Genomic DNA, 13,013 nt, shown 5'->3' with positions numbered 1-13,013 from the left:
GATTCATATCATTGTATATCATAAGTCTAGATTTGTTTAATCAATTTGCAAATATAGTCGCAATTTTCTCTCTCTTTTTTTTTTTTTTAAAGATTTATTTTTCGGCTTTTTTGTGCCTTTAATGGAGAGACAGGACAGTGGATAGTGTCAGAAAGCAGGGAGAGAGAGTAGGGAGTGACATGCGGGTAAGGAGCCACAGGTGGGATTCGAACCTGGGCCGCCCGCTTGGAGGAGCAAAGCCTATATACATAGGGTGTATGGAGGCAAAGATAGAGTTCAAAAAGCAGATTATTTCTGACTTCGTTAAAGAGAAGTCTGATTATAGAAACATTTTTGTCATTTATTTCAAGGACAGCCCCTTGAGAAGCATCATCTCATTTTCAAGGAGGTCCTTATGTTCTACCAAGATTTGGTGGAGTTGCTGTTGGATAATCATAGAGTTTTGTTTTTGGATACATTTTTTAATTTGATTTTTTTTTAAACATATAAATGGGACGAGGTGAGATCCTACTAGAAATGATATTTGCTTTCCACACAGGAAGTATGTCCTGCCAACGCTCCTCTATATTGCAGAGCTCCAGATTTAGCATTTCATTCGCCTCAAAATAGTCTGCTGCCTCAGCCTCTAAACTGTTATACAAGCTGTTACTAGACCAAATCAAAACACAGCAAGTCCAAACAGACGTTTAGTATCTGCTGTCACAAAATTCATGGCTTTGGAATATTTGAAAACTTTAAGTGTGCAAGAGATATTTCATTTGTTAGACTACAAACATTTTTCTTTAAAATAACCATCCTTGATCGCATTCTCCTCTGTGATTTTGAAGGAGGACAAGCTGGTGGTATACTGACATAAATCTCATCAGAAGACAAGCTAGATAATGCACTGTAGGTCTGTGAGTGGAGAGATTTAGCCTCTGGATGCTGCAATGACAGGAGCTACTGAGGGGAGGCAGGGCGGGAAGGGCGGGCAGTAAAACAACTGACAGTCGGTCATTACCAAAGACGCAGGTGGGCAAAAAATCAATCATGCCGAGACGGGCCTGGACTCTGACAGATGCCTGACGTGTGCCTGATGAAGAGCTCTGCTGTTTCTCTGAGTGATGAGGAGGGGGAGAGGGGAGAGGAAAGGGGAGAAGAGGGAAAGAGGAGAGAGGGAATCAGAGATGAACTGGACGATAGGAGGAAGATCTGCAGAGGAGGGAGAGATGGAAAGACATTAATGAACTCCTGAATCAGGACATCAGCAGGAAAAGAGCAAAGGGGGTGAGCTACTGTATGTTAATGCATAGATATGAGAAAAAAGTGAGTCAGTGGTCAGCATTTTATAGAGTAAAAGACAAGCAAGGGCAGGAGAACAAGGCTCCGGACTTTTTTGGCAACACCCAAAGCCAGGCTGTCACTGGACGAAGCTACATTCAGCTTAACAGCACTTTAACAAGACGGCATGCAGGTTTTAGAGCAGGCCCGAGTCTGTGTTTTGACAACACCTTTATAGGCTATTTCATGGTCTCTGCTCAAACTGTATGAGAAAATATCCCAAGTGTGAAATTCCACTGCTTTATTGGCCTGCACCCAATAACTGGGAGCGGTTTATTTAATTTTTTAGTAAATTTTCTCCTCATTTAAAAAAAAAAAAAAAAAAAATGATATCAAGGTAAATTTTCTACGCCGGGGTAATGTCTGGGTTTGAAATGTGCTTTCAAAGGTCAGCCAAAGTCCAATGAGATTCTTTTAAACAAGCTCTGCTGCTGTAACAGTTTGAAGTGAATAGACGGGGATCAAAAGGAATCTATTGTAACACACATCTTTGTCTGCAAAACATGACCTCTATTAGCCAGACCTTATGGAGCTCCAGCCCCAAATCAGTCCGGTTGCAATTGGCTGGATGTAAATGGCCATAAATGACATAAAATCTAACAAACTTAAGAAAGGCTGAGGTGAGCCGTGCCATGGTATATCGTCGATCTATCTGTTATTAAGTGCTACCGTCTTTTACTTTTAGAGTTTGAAACTATAAAGTGTTATCAGTCGCTCTGCTCATCATCCTCAGCAGTGTCATAAAGCGTCGTTGAACCCTTTCCTTTTTTTGCGGTGCAATATAACTGAATATCTAAGGGGTTAACATTAAAACTTATCATTGCATCAATTTGAGTTGGAAAATTGTATAGCAAGTGCCAGGGGAATACATGGGTTTAAAATATTGTTTAGTCAGTCAGGGAACAGAAGGAACCAAAATAAACATACTTTAGCCTCACTACTTGTACACATGGTACTTGTGCATTTAAACAACATTCTACCAACAGGCTTTTGGCCTCATTTGGCTTTTGGCCTCATTTGGCTCATCGAGACAGATTGGCAGTTCATTTGCAGAATAATTGTTTTTGACAGTCTTCCTCACACTATCTACCAAGGAGCCCCAGGTCATTTAATCTTACCTTCCTTTAACATTTCCTCCATTCTAGGTAAATAGGGTCGCATCTGTACAAAAGCTAAATGTTCAGCTCGCCTTTGAAATTATTATCGGTTTTTCACACAAGATGAACTCACATTCAGCGTCATGTGCGTGTCAGAAGAAAACCCAGAATTGACTGCCTAGTCTTTAAAAAAACATGAGGTCATTTGCTTCTGAACCAAGAATTATGAAATTACAGAAAGTGAGCAGGGCATGCAATCAGTGAAGAGTATGAATAATGAATGGAGGGAGAGATTATGAGGGTTTTCAGTTGCTCATCCTTTGGGTCTTAAGTATGCATAAATCATCATTTAACTACCACCACTACTGTATCGTACAGTTAATGCTTTCTTACCTGCAGTTCTCTTCCTACTGGATAAAATGTGAAAATTCAACTAAATTCACTTTGACATGCTAATCCAGCTGACAGTGTGTAATTCTTGGCTCAAGCCGTGTAGTAAAGTAAATGAGGGAGATAAATACTTTGAGTGAGTTTTACAATGTTTGAGAGACAACAGACAGATTTTCCATCTTTGTATGTGACCCTGAACGAACCAGTTACAACCGTTGGATTACTTTTTCACGTTAAACCTCAATGTTGAAAATATTCCTGCGCATATTGTTATTAGAAATAAATGAAATATTCAACATATAACAGCACACACGTGAATATCATCTGTATAATAATATAATATATATATGTGTGCAAAACACTTTTGATCTCCTGCACAAATATGTTTGACATTTTTACACATTTTTACACATTTAGATATGTGCATGCACAACACAACTCGGCTTTGAAATTATTTGTGAACGTCACTTGAATTCTTTCTGAGACTTATGTGCACCGATAAAGTTGACCTCTTTCATGGAGTCAAAGTGTTGTTTCAGAGAAATCCCTTTGAGCATCTTAACAGGACTTTATTTTGATCTTAAATTTTAAAATATGCATTTATTGGTACAATCTTGGACATTGTTTCTCAAAAATCTGTTTTGCTCCATACATGCTAACAACACAATACATGTCCTTACTGTAGTCTTACATTCAAAGTTGTTATGTAAGAGGTATTATAATGATTTATTCAATAATGTATACAAGACATAAGCTGTCTATTCAAATACTGTGGATACTTTTTCCCTCTGCTTATGTAAACGAATGCTGCAAAGCTCGTAGAATAAAATACACTGAAGAGTCTTTATTGTTTTTTATCCCTGCTCCATACTATCTCTTAATCTCTCATTAATTCTGCTCTATAGGGCACTCATTCTATCTTTTGATGCATCTTGTGAATCCTACTATCTCTCCCTCCTACTTATTTGTTGGTCCTCTTCCTCTTTTCTATTAATTAAGATCAGAAGCCCATCAGGACGAGGGATTAATACACTAGGCCTGTGCATGTTTACACTTTCTGCTTTACACTGAGCTCTTTCTGTCTTTCTCTCTGCCTGACCCATATATTGTAGATATGCCTCCTCCTTCTTTTTGCTTATTCTGTCTCCCGTCCTCCTCTCAGGCTCACTATCTTTCCTGCTTCTGTCGGCTGCTTTTTGCTTCAGTGGCTGTGTGGATATTTACACGCTTTGTTCACAATCCATCAGTAATGTTATCCACTCTACACCAACAAGGTTTTAATTCCAACACTGCACTGTCAGATATGATTGTGTCAACTCAGCTGATGGTCTCATACATAATCCGTCAATCTCATTGCTTTTTATTGTTCTGCGTTTGACTGCAGTTGTAATGCATTGTGTGTTATGTAATAAACATTCACTTGGGAATGTTTTGTGTGTCCTCCTCTTCCTGTCATTTTCCACTGAAACTGTCCCCGGAGCAGCTTTCCTTTGTGTCAGTTGATAGCCTGAGAACCAGAGAACCCCTCAAGTTTACAAAGACACACTAATCACACAGGGAGAAAATTATGTTAATGTTTCAACTAATACAATTTGCAAGATGCCAGGCTGAAACAGCCAATCCTGCAGAGCAGAAGGTCATTGCAACAGGGGGAAATGAAATAAGTGCTTATAGCAGGACTGTTGTATTGATCCGCTGTGATAGAAATAAGAAGAGTAAGTTTACACATGCCAGTAACCCTGAATTAATTATTTGGTACCCATGGGATATGATATGAGGTACTTCATTTTTAATAACTTGCCATATCTGTTTTATTTACAAATGCTAAGTAATGCACACAGAGAAACTTTGAAACCTGCTATGACTCTCAAACTTGACAGGGAGTATATTTTGTAATCTTCTTGTGGAAGTTAAGTAACCTATGTAATATTTGTCAATTTCCATTTTTTAAGGCTTATTTTGGGGCTTTTCATGCCTTTTTTTTTTTTAAAGATAGGACAGTGGATAGACTTAGAAATTGGGGAGAGATAGAGATGGGATTGACATGCTGGAAAAGGAGTCACAGGTCTGATTCCAATGAGGGCCGCCCGCATGGATGACTATGCCTCCGTACATGGATACTAACCACTGGGCTACCGGTGCCCAAGTCAATGTAGAATTTAAGTTAAAAGAATGTAAAAAAAAAGCTTCTCGTGTTACATTTACATCTTTGTAGAACTCATGTTGATATCACTTTATTATAATATTTGTGTCCTTTAAAGAGCCTGTAAAATAAAGAATTGTTGAAGCTTGTGCTTTTGGACAGTTTACTGTCTACCATTTTCATGGGTTATTAAACTTAGTCTGTTCAAGAAATGAAACCTGCGATCTGGATTAAATGTTCAAATCATAATGACAAGTAAGAGGTCGGTAAACTTCCTTGGCTTGGATTAAATACATTAGTGCTGTGCTAGTAAACTCCCACATCTTGTCCTCTCCCTTGCCTCTGAAGTCTGGTTCAAACATTAATGGATTTCTTCTAATGTATTGGCTTTACACAATTTTTTCTGTGAGCCTTTTTAAATCCACCTCTGCAGTTCACTGGGGCAATGTAAAGTAAGATACATAACATTAATGGGTCAGTGACATACACAAGCAGCAGAGTAATGGAGCTGCAGTGTGGGACTCACTGACTGAGAAGAACTAGTGTGTGTGTGTGTGTGTGTGTGTGTGTGTGTGTGTGTGTGTGTGTGTGTGTGTGTGTGTGTGTGTGTGTGTGTGTGTCCATGCTTGGCTATATTTCAAACTAACGCACACACGTCTCCTAGAAACAAAGCCGCCTGCTAACTGTGACACAGCCTCTTTTCATGCTACTTGTGCTATAGAGTAAACCATAGGTCAACGTGTTGCCTCATTAGATAAATAGAAATCGTGTGATCCTACAGAGAGTGACAGCTGATGAGATGCTGTGTGTTTACAAGTGGGCAGCTACTCAATCAGAAAAGAAAACAACAACAAAAAGACATAATTAAAATATGTTGTGAGAGCTGGATTTGTCTCCAGTTCCCCTTTAAAGGTTTCAGAATTTCATGTTAATATAAAGACCCACTAGATGATGTTACATAAGTAGAACAGTGTTGTCCTCAAACATTGAATTGGCTGACAAAGAGAGTGTGTGGTGTTGGATGTTATAGTGTTATATTCTAAGAGCTGGATTTATGTTTGTCATTCTTTTAACAGCGGAGCATCACCATCATGTTCTATTTACATTTTATAACTACTCTTTAATTGCGACAGTGTTCTTTCTTCTTCTTTGTATATGCCCTGTGGCGATGTTTTTAGAATATACCAGCTGCATACAATCAAATATTCTTAGACATTTTACTCCCAAAGCTTGACTTTTTGTGTCACGTTCAAGTCTCTATCACACTTTAGACTTTGTATTTGGAAAATTGCTTTTACATTCATTTATTCATTTAATCCTAATGAGGTGCTCTGAGGCGCCTTACTGTATCCAGTTTCTTTAATCTCCTAGTATTATGTAACATTAGAGGCTAAATCTGCAGTTCAACTATGACAAATAGTGAAAATGGGAATTGGACTTGGCCTTCTGACCACTTTAACACCCATTCACAGCACATTCACACTGATGGAAGAGGCTGCTTTGTAAAGATCTGGACTCCTCATCAACGCAATTCTACTTGTACCAATTCACACACTGCTGGAAAAGCAGGGGGGAGAAATTGAGGGGGGGGGGGGGGGGGGTCTGTGTGTTGCCCATAAATATATGATATGTGACTGTAGGAGCAGGGGATCAAACCCCCAACCTTTCTAATGAGAGAAGACCGACTCTTCCACTGATCCACAGCTGCTCCCAAGTGTGAAAAGCCCTTAAACGTTTTTATAACTGTAAGCTGCAAAGGTGAAATACATCTTACCAACGCTTGTTTTAAGTCTATCTTACATCACAAATAGGTTTTGTGCTGTCACTTGGCGCTTACACATTGCCAGTTCAAAGCGGGACATTAACGCTCCTGGTACTCCTCGTCTACAATGTGAAAACGCACGAAGGCTGAATGGTGAGGCGAAGTTGTTCCAACCCCTGATCTGCCATCCAAGGTTGTAACAGAGGCATAATGGGAGAAAGACGACGCTTGTGGATTAGCGTTGTGTGAACGGTATGTGCGTATGCCGAGTGTTTGTGTATGTGGAGCTCCCACTGTGTGTTTACATACCGTGCCTCTTGTGCTTCCCCAATGCCTTAGCTCAATGTGAAATCACACACTTGACACCAATAAAGCTGTTTCAGATACAATGTAGGCGTGAAAATGGCAGAACTTGGATGTTGGATGAAAATGGCAGAACAGCACACACTCTTTCTAAATTACTTTAGAAAGAGTGTGTGAACAGGTAAAAGTATACTTTTTATGTTAATTTTTTTGTCCACTTTTTCTTATCTTTCTGCTGATACAAAAGAACAAAGTCATCACTCCCTGGATTTGGCTCTGAGTCCGTGGACAGCCTGTGTTCGGCTCCAGCCTGTCTCTGTGTGGAGCCAGAGGGTGAAGAAGGCATTGGGACTGTGATAAGAAAGTCTGGGTATTCCCTCTGCTGAGCACACATGCACACTCACAGTACACGCACAATGCAATGCAAAGGCCACAGGGGTATTTTATCAGACTGGGGTCACCATGTCTTCAGTTTGGTCTGCACTGCCAGCTTCAATCTACTATAGATCTGATCCAGCCACCCATGTGACACAGATCTGACCTGTTCACTGTGTGCACAGCCACACAGATGAACAGCCCTTCAATATCTGTGTCAGAATACATCCTGGAGGAAGCACAACTGTATTGGATTCAGCCATTTGACTTAAAGCAGTATGTCTGCAGTAACAGAGCTGACAATTTAAGCACTTAAAGCTGCAGTAGAATGTTTACAGCCATTATAACCAAGCAGGTAGGGCTGTATGTTTAATGTGACGTCAAAGAGCTACAGAAATTCTATAAAGGTCAAAATCATTTTTGTCATTAACAACAAAAAACACAAGTGTTGTTGCTGTTTGACATAAGAATTGTTGTTTTTTTTGTCCATTTATTTGGCAGTGGAAACAGAAATTCTGCAGCCTGAATGTGTTGACGAAAAATCTTAGATGTGAGGTGGCGAGACTAATGGAAATGTGACGGACCGATGTCACTACCGGCAACTTGTTTGTTTATGGCCTCTGAGCCCTGTATTGATCTGATTACAAGGTTATCAATTTCAAGTGAAGGAAATGATGGCCCTGTGATGTCACCCTTAACTACCCTGTTAAAAAGGGGTTTTGCTACTACTCCAAAAATGGAGGAATATGCATCACTTATTTTTGTTACAAGGCTTTTATTGCGGTGCTCTGCGAAGTGCTCCGAGATAACTGGTTTCTTTGTTGTTAGAGGGTGAAAGAGAAGCAGTTCAAAATGGTGTCCAATTTCATCTCTAAGCTATCTGGTTCGCTTAACAATGTATGATTGTATTCAAAGAGAATCTAAAAAGTAGCCCACAGTAACAGAGCAGTAAAAAACAGGTGCAAAAGGAGAATATTAATGACACTGGATTTTTGTTTTTTGTAGACATTTAGATTTGTGTTGTAGCAAAATACACACTTGCACTCACTCACACACACGCACACTTACTGTACACACTACTGCTGCACAATACGTCCCTGATGAGCTGTGGGCAGAGGGCTTGGAGAGGAAAGAGGAAAAGAGGAGCTGATGCATTTCCTCTGGACACACACTGTATGGTTGGCGTGGGTGATTTGTCATGCAAGTCCTAAGTGTGTCTGTGTGAATGTAAGACACTCTCACACTCAAACATTGTTAAGTGCTGGTGCTGATGGTAATTTGATATGTAATATGCCCCACGCTGGGCCACAGCAGCACAATAGCAGGGTCCGCGTCTCAAGCGGCCCGTGTGTTTACTGTCCACAGCCGCCCCCGTCCCCCAGCATGTCCTCATTCTGTCAAAAGCCCTTTGTCTTTTGTCATTCATCACACTTTAATATCTTGTTTTTAATGTTCATTTTTTATATAGGTCAATGTCATACCCCACATTTACAATGTACTTCCCGACCTTTGAAATACTTTTTTTTTAACACCAGAAAATACATGAAATACGTTACAAAACAAACAAACTCAACAATACATTTATTCAAAAGAAAGAGCACAGCACAGACTAAATCAGCACAGACTGATTCAAAACACGTCCAATATCATTATAGTGTGTAGGACGCACATTTTCAGAACAAGAACACGTCGTGTTATAGTGCAACGGCATATTTGAGTTGACTGCTCGCACTAGTTTGCAGGCTCTGATTTGTTCAAAAAAAAAATGCTCCACGTATTGGGAAATGTTTATCATCATGTAATAGCTGATATCACGCGGGAGTATGGAGTAAGACAGCTACTACTGCAACAGCAAGAAAGAGACAGAAAAAAAAGAACTTAAGTGGCTCCTTTCAAAATATCATTAGCAGACGTCCAACCAATCACCGAACAGTTTGATTGGTTTCCCCTGCACAAATGATGAGTTATCATACATCAGTCGAACCCACAAATTACGGAGTTCATTCAGAGTGCTGGATGCTGAAGCTGCATTCAGTGAAGATGACTGCCAGATTCAAATTCAAGATGTCTACATGGTCAGAGAGTATATTAGACTGAAGGCGATGATGAATGCCAGAGGCGGGATACCGGATGTCAATCAGCCGATCACTCTATCAGGATTAAAGGGTAATAGACCTTTTATAATTCTGAATATACCCTCTGGGAATTCAAGCTTACTTATCATGTGTAGCTTGGCCATACCAAAAGGAAGAGCGTTCTCTCTACATCAAGAAAAGCGTTGGATATCATTATAGAGAGAGTGTGGAGAAATCAGAACATTAGAAAGGATGTTCTGTACTTCAGGACAAAAGGCACGTCATTAGTCTTTGGCTGAACAATCTCAATATTTGAACATTTGAATGTCTTTCCAGGGTAACACATACATTACCTTTTTTGTAAGCGACAATTAAGATCCACCTGTTTGCCTGGAAACACAAGCGTGGCTTCAGGATTTTCCAGCGTGTTTGTGGAAGAACAGGCACAGCAGACAGACGGATGAGAACAGTGCAGAACTGATCGGCAGAACAATCATTCTTCTGGGAGGCCCGACGTCGCCTCACACAGGAAGAGAGGGATTCATAAACATTCATCAAGTCAAGGGAAGGGAAGGCTGTGTTTGTGTGTGCTAATGGTGCAGACAGATAAATACAGTAAACGGTGTACGGTGAAAGAGATACACGGCCTCTCTTGTTGACAGTTGGGAGCACACCTGCGCGTGAGGCCACACCTTGTCTGCCGCTGTTTGCACACAGCAGTCTATAGTGCCACCAATTCTGACTGCTTTAGATTCATTTGACTTACATTATTACATATTACTTTAAAATTTCCAGACATCTGACAGTAAAATGATAGGGTCGGCCTATCATTCTGTCTACTTGTAGATCTGTCAAAATGGTCAATATTATCTTAAAGGTGCCTTCAATGACTCTTGGTTTATAGAAGTATTAACCCTGCTGCCTTTGATAGTAGTAGAAAATCTGTCGGTATTTGACATGACCAGAAATAGACTTTTTTTTTGGTGTGGGGGTAACTGTCTGAAATAGCTCTTCAAAGGAGCCTTTGAACTTGGCTTTTAAACGCTAGTGATACAGTAGCAGTTTGTTAAAATGTCAAAAACACTTTTCTGAATCTGTAGGAGCCTAAAGCAAACAGTTATGTGGAACATTAACATCAATATTACATCACCCTGACTGTTTCCTACATCTGTGTGCGTTGGCACCCAAAAATGCATGTGGACCTAATACAGAGAGGAATGCACATGAAAGGGTGTTACATGCAGTGTGAGGTCACGCTGGTGCATGGCATGGCTAACAGAGCAGCGACAGCATGTTGGAGCCAGACTGCTGGACAAGTTCTCCGAAAACTATTAACCCACACACACACACACACACACACACACACACACACACACACAGAGTAACACACAAGTTATAATTTTAATAGGCAAAAGAAGCCACAATGAACAATAGAGAAACTCTGTTGGAAAACTCAAACACACACACACACACACACACACACACACACACACACATAGCCATGTAATTAATCCAGGAAATTAAAATGTGATATCACCATTATTACAAACCACTTCTCCCCAAGTTTAAATCTATGAATATTCTAATTGCTGCCTTCAGGGCCTTCCTATTCAATTGGACATGGTATTATTCCTCAATTTTTTTTAACTTATTGATAGCAATGAGCAACGCAGGACTTTCAATGTCTGAAGCCGGCTTTATTACCCAGGGTTGCATCATTTTCCAGGAGAAGAAAATTAAGATTAATTCAGTCTTTGTGCGGACTGGAAAGGCTGCCTTCACGGGCTCTAACTGACTCTGTTAAGGCAAATTAAACCTCTGATGGCCTCACAGTCTGACCTTTGGGAACGAGTTAGCTTCATTCATTAAGTCCTAGTTGTAATCGGCCACTGTGTGACCTTATATCCAAGTTTGATTCCAACATATATCAGTGTAACAGTACAGTGTACAGTCCGTTTGCTAACTTAATTGTTAATGACGTTACAGGGACAGATGTTGGGCTACAGTTTGAGTAACGTTCTCTGAAGCGTCCCATATGCTGGATTTGCTTTTTTGTATTGTAGGAGTAGGAGGAGTCGCTTTCCTGTGATTGTCTGCCTACTCTCTCTCTCTCTCTCTCTCCCTCCCCCTTTCTCTCGCTCCCCCTCTCTCTCTCTCGCTCTCACTGTGCTTCATTCCCTCTCGTTTTTCCAAACTTGAATATTCCGCTTGCCTGGGAGCTTTCGCCAGCGGAGCAGTGCAGCCAGCTGACTGACACTGAACGTATACCGGGGCTGATTGTTTTTCCCTGCGCCGCGCTGCGCCGTTTGGATCACACTTTAGGGGCAGACGGAATCATCAAGAGTATCAGCTTCTTCCTGCCTTTCTTCCAACTTAATTTCGGGCTATTTTCAAGATGACAGAAGAAAAGAGTGTTCGGCATGTAAAGCTGGTAGGTGACTGAATGAGACCCCTCCCCTCTACGCGCAGAGGTGTCTGGCTCGGTCTGTCTGTGTCGGGGTTCAGCGCACAGACGCGCAGGGGTGAGAGGCGCCCGGGGATTGAAACTGGAACCGGTGGTTATTTATTTTCAGTTTTTATTAGGCTCTTCTTGATATGTTCTCTGTAAGCTTTTTTGTTCAATGGACTGAATACAAATGCGTGAATTCGGCTGCTGGTATCGGCTAAGCTTAAACTTAGACAGTCTGCTGTGTGAAGAGGGATTCTCGTGTGTTTTCATGTCTACAGACAAGCGGACCCAAACTGATATAAGGATAGATTTAATGTTGACGATAGAGTGGGAAAACGGGTCTGCATTCTGTCTTGTGTCCTGGGAGGCACAATATTTGTTGTGTAATTAATTAGAGAAATCATTTTCTCTCTAAGGTCCCCTGTAACTCTCATAAGAAGACCACAGGGAACCCTGGACCTAAGTTTGGGTAACCTCTGCTGCGCACAGCTTTCCTGACTGATTTCAGCACAGATTCACGTTGTGCTGCCATATATGCCTGGGAGATATATATATACATATATATATATATATATATATATATATATATATATATTTGTATACCTCTTTAGAGTTTTTCAGTAATGTATTATTATTAATCAGATGTTTATTCATTCTTTCGCTCCTCACAGTTCTGATTGCAGTCTCACTGAGTAATTAAAGTTTGACAGAAGTGCACATGTCATGTTTAAGAGATGTAGACAATCTCTTTCCTATCTCATTATGTTCTTTCTGAAGCAATGATCACTCAATCCAAATCAGATCTGCTGCTGGGTGGAGCAGTAAGCTAATGCCACAGAAAGAATGCCCTGTCAGAATACGATGAAATGCACAGAGTTGTCAGTAGAGCGGTGATGTGTCAGTACACATAATTCAGCTCATGGGTGGCTGAATGCCAAACATTGAACTCCCCCATGTTGTGATGAACCTGCTGAGCTCAGTTGAGCGAATAAGCTTGTTGTTGGACTGCTTTGAATGCCTCTGTATGCTGATGTGTAGGGTTGCCTTCACGACAAAGGTCTTTTGTTGTGAGGAACCCGAGCAGTTTGCTGCTTTTTTT

The 13,013-nt window shown here is 40.6% G+C and overlaps 1 protein-coding gene across 3 annotated transcripts in view; it reads left to right on the top strand.

Annotated features, from left to right (window-relative positions):
* Positions 1-13,013, top strand: part of mid2 (midline 2) — a 131,706-nt gene that overhangs the window by 34,242 nt on the left and 84,451 nt on the right. Inside the window, exon 1 of one of the 3 annotated variants that reach the window (XM_061047974.1) lies at positions 10,902-11,896. The exons of 1 other annotated variant lie outside the window; for it this stretch is intronic. The gene's annotated coding sequence lies outside the window, so the exon portion shown is untranslated. Of the gene's footprint in view, positions 1-10,901; positions 11,897-13,013 lie in introns of those variants that run through there. One more of the 3 variants, XM_061047976.1, reaches the window with a different exon arrangement.

Source organism: Labrus mixtus, chromosome 10 (genome assembly GCF_963584025.1).
Source record: "Labrus mixtus chromosome 10, fLabMix1.1, whole genome shotgun sequence".
NCBI lineage: Eukaryota > Metazoa > Chordata > Actinopteri > Labriformes > Labridae > Labrus > Labrus mixtus.
Note: the sequence above shows the minus strand (reverse complement) of the source record. Positions and strands in the feature narration are given on the sequence as shown.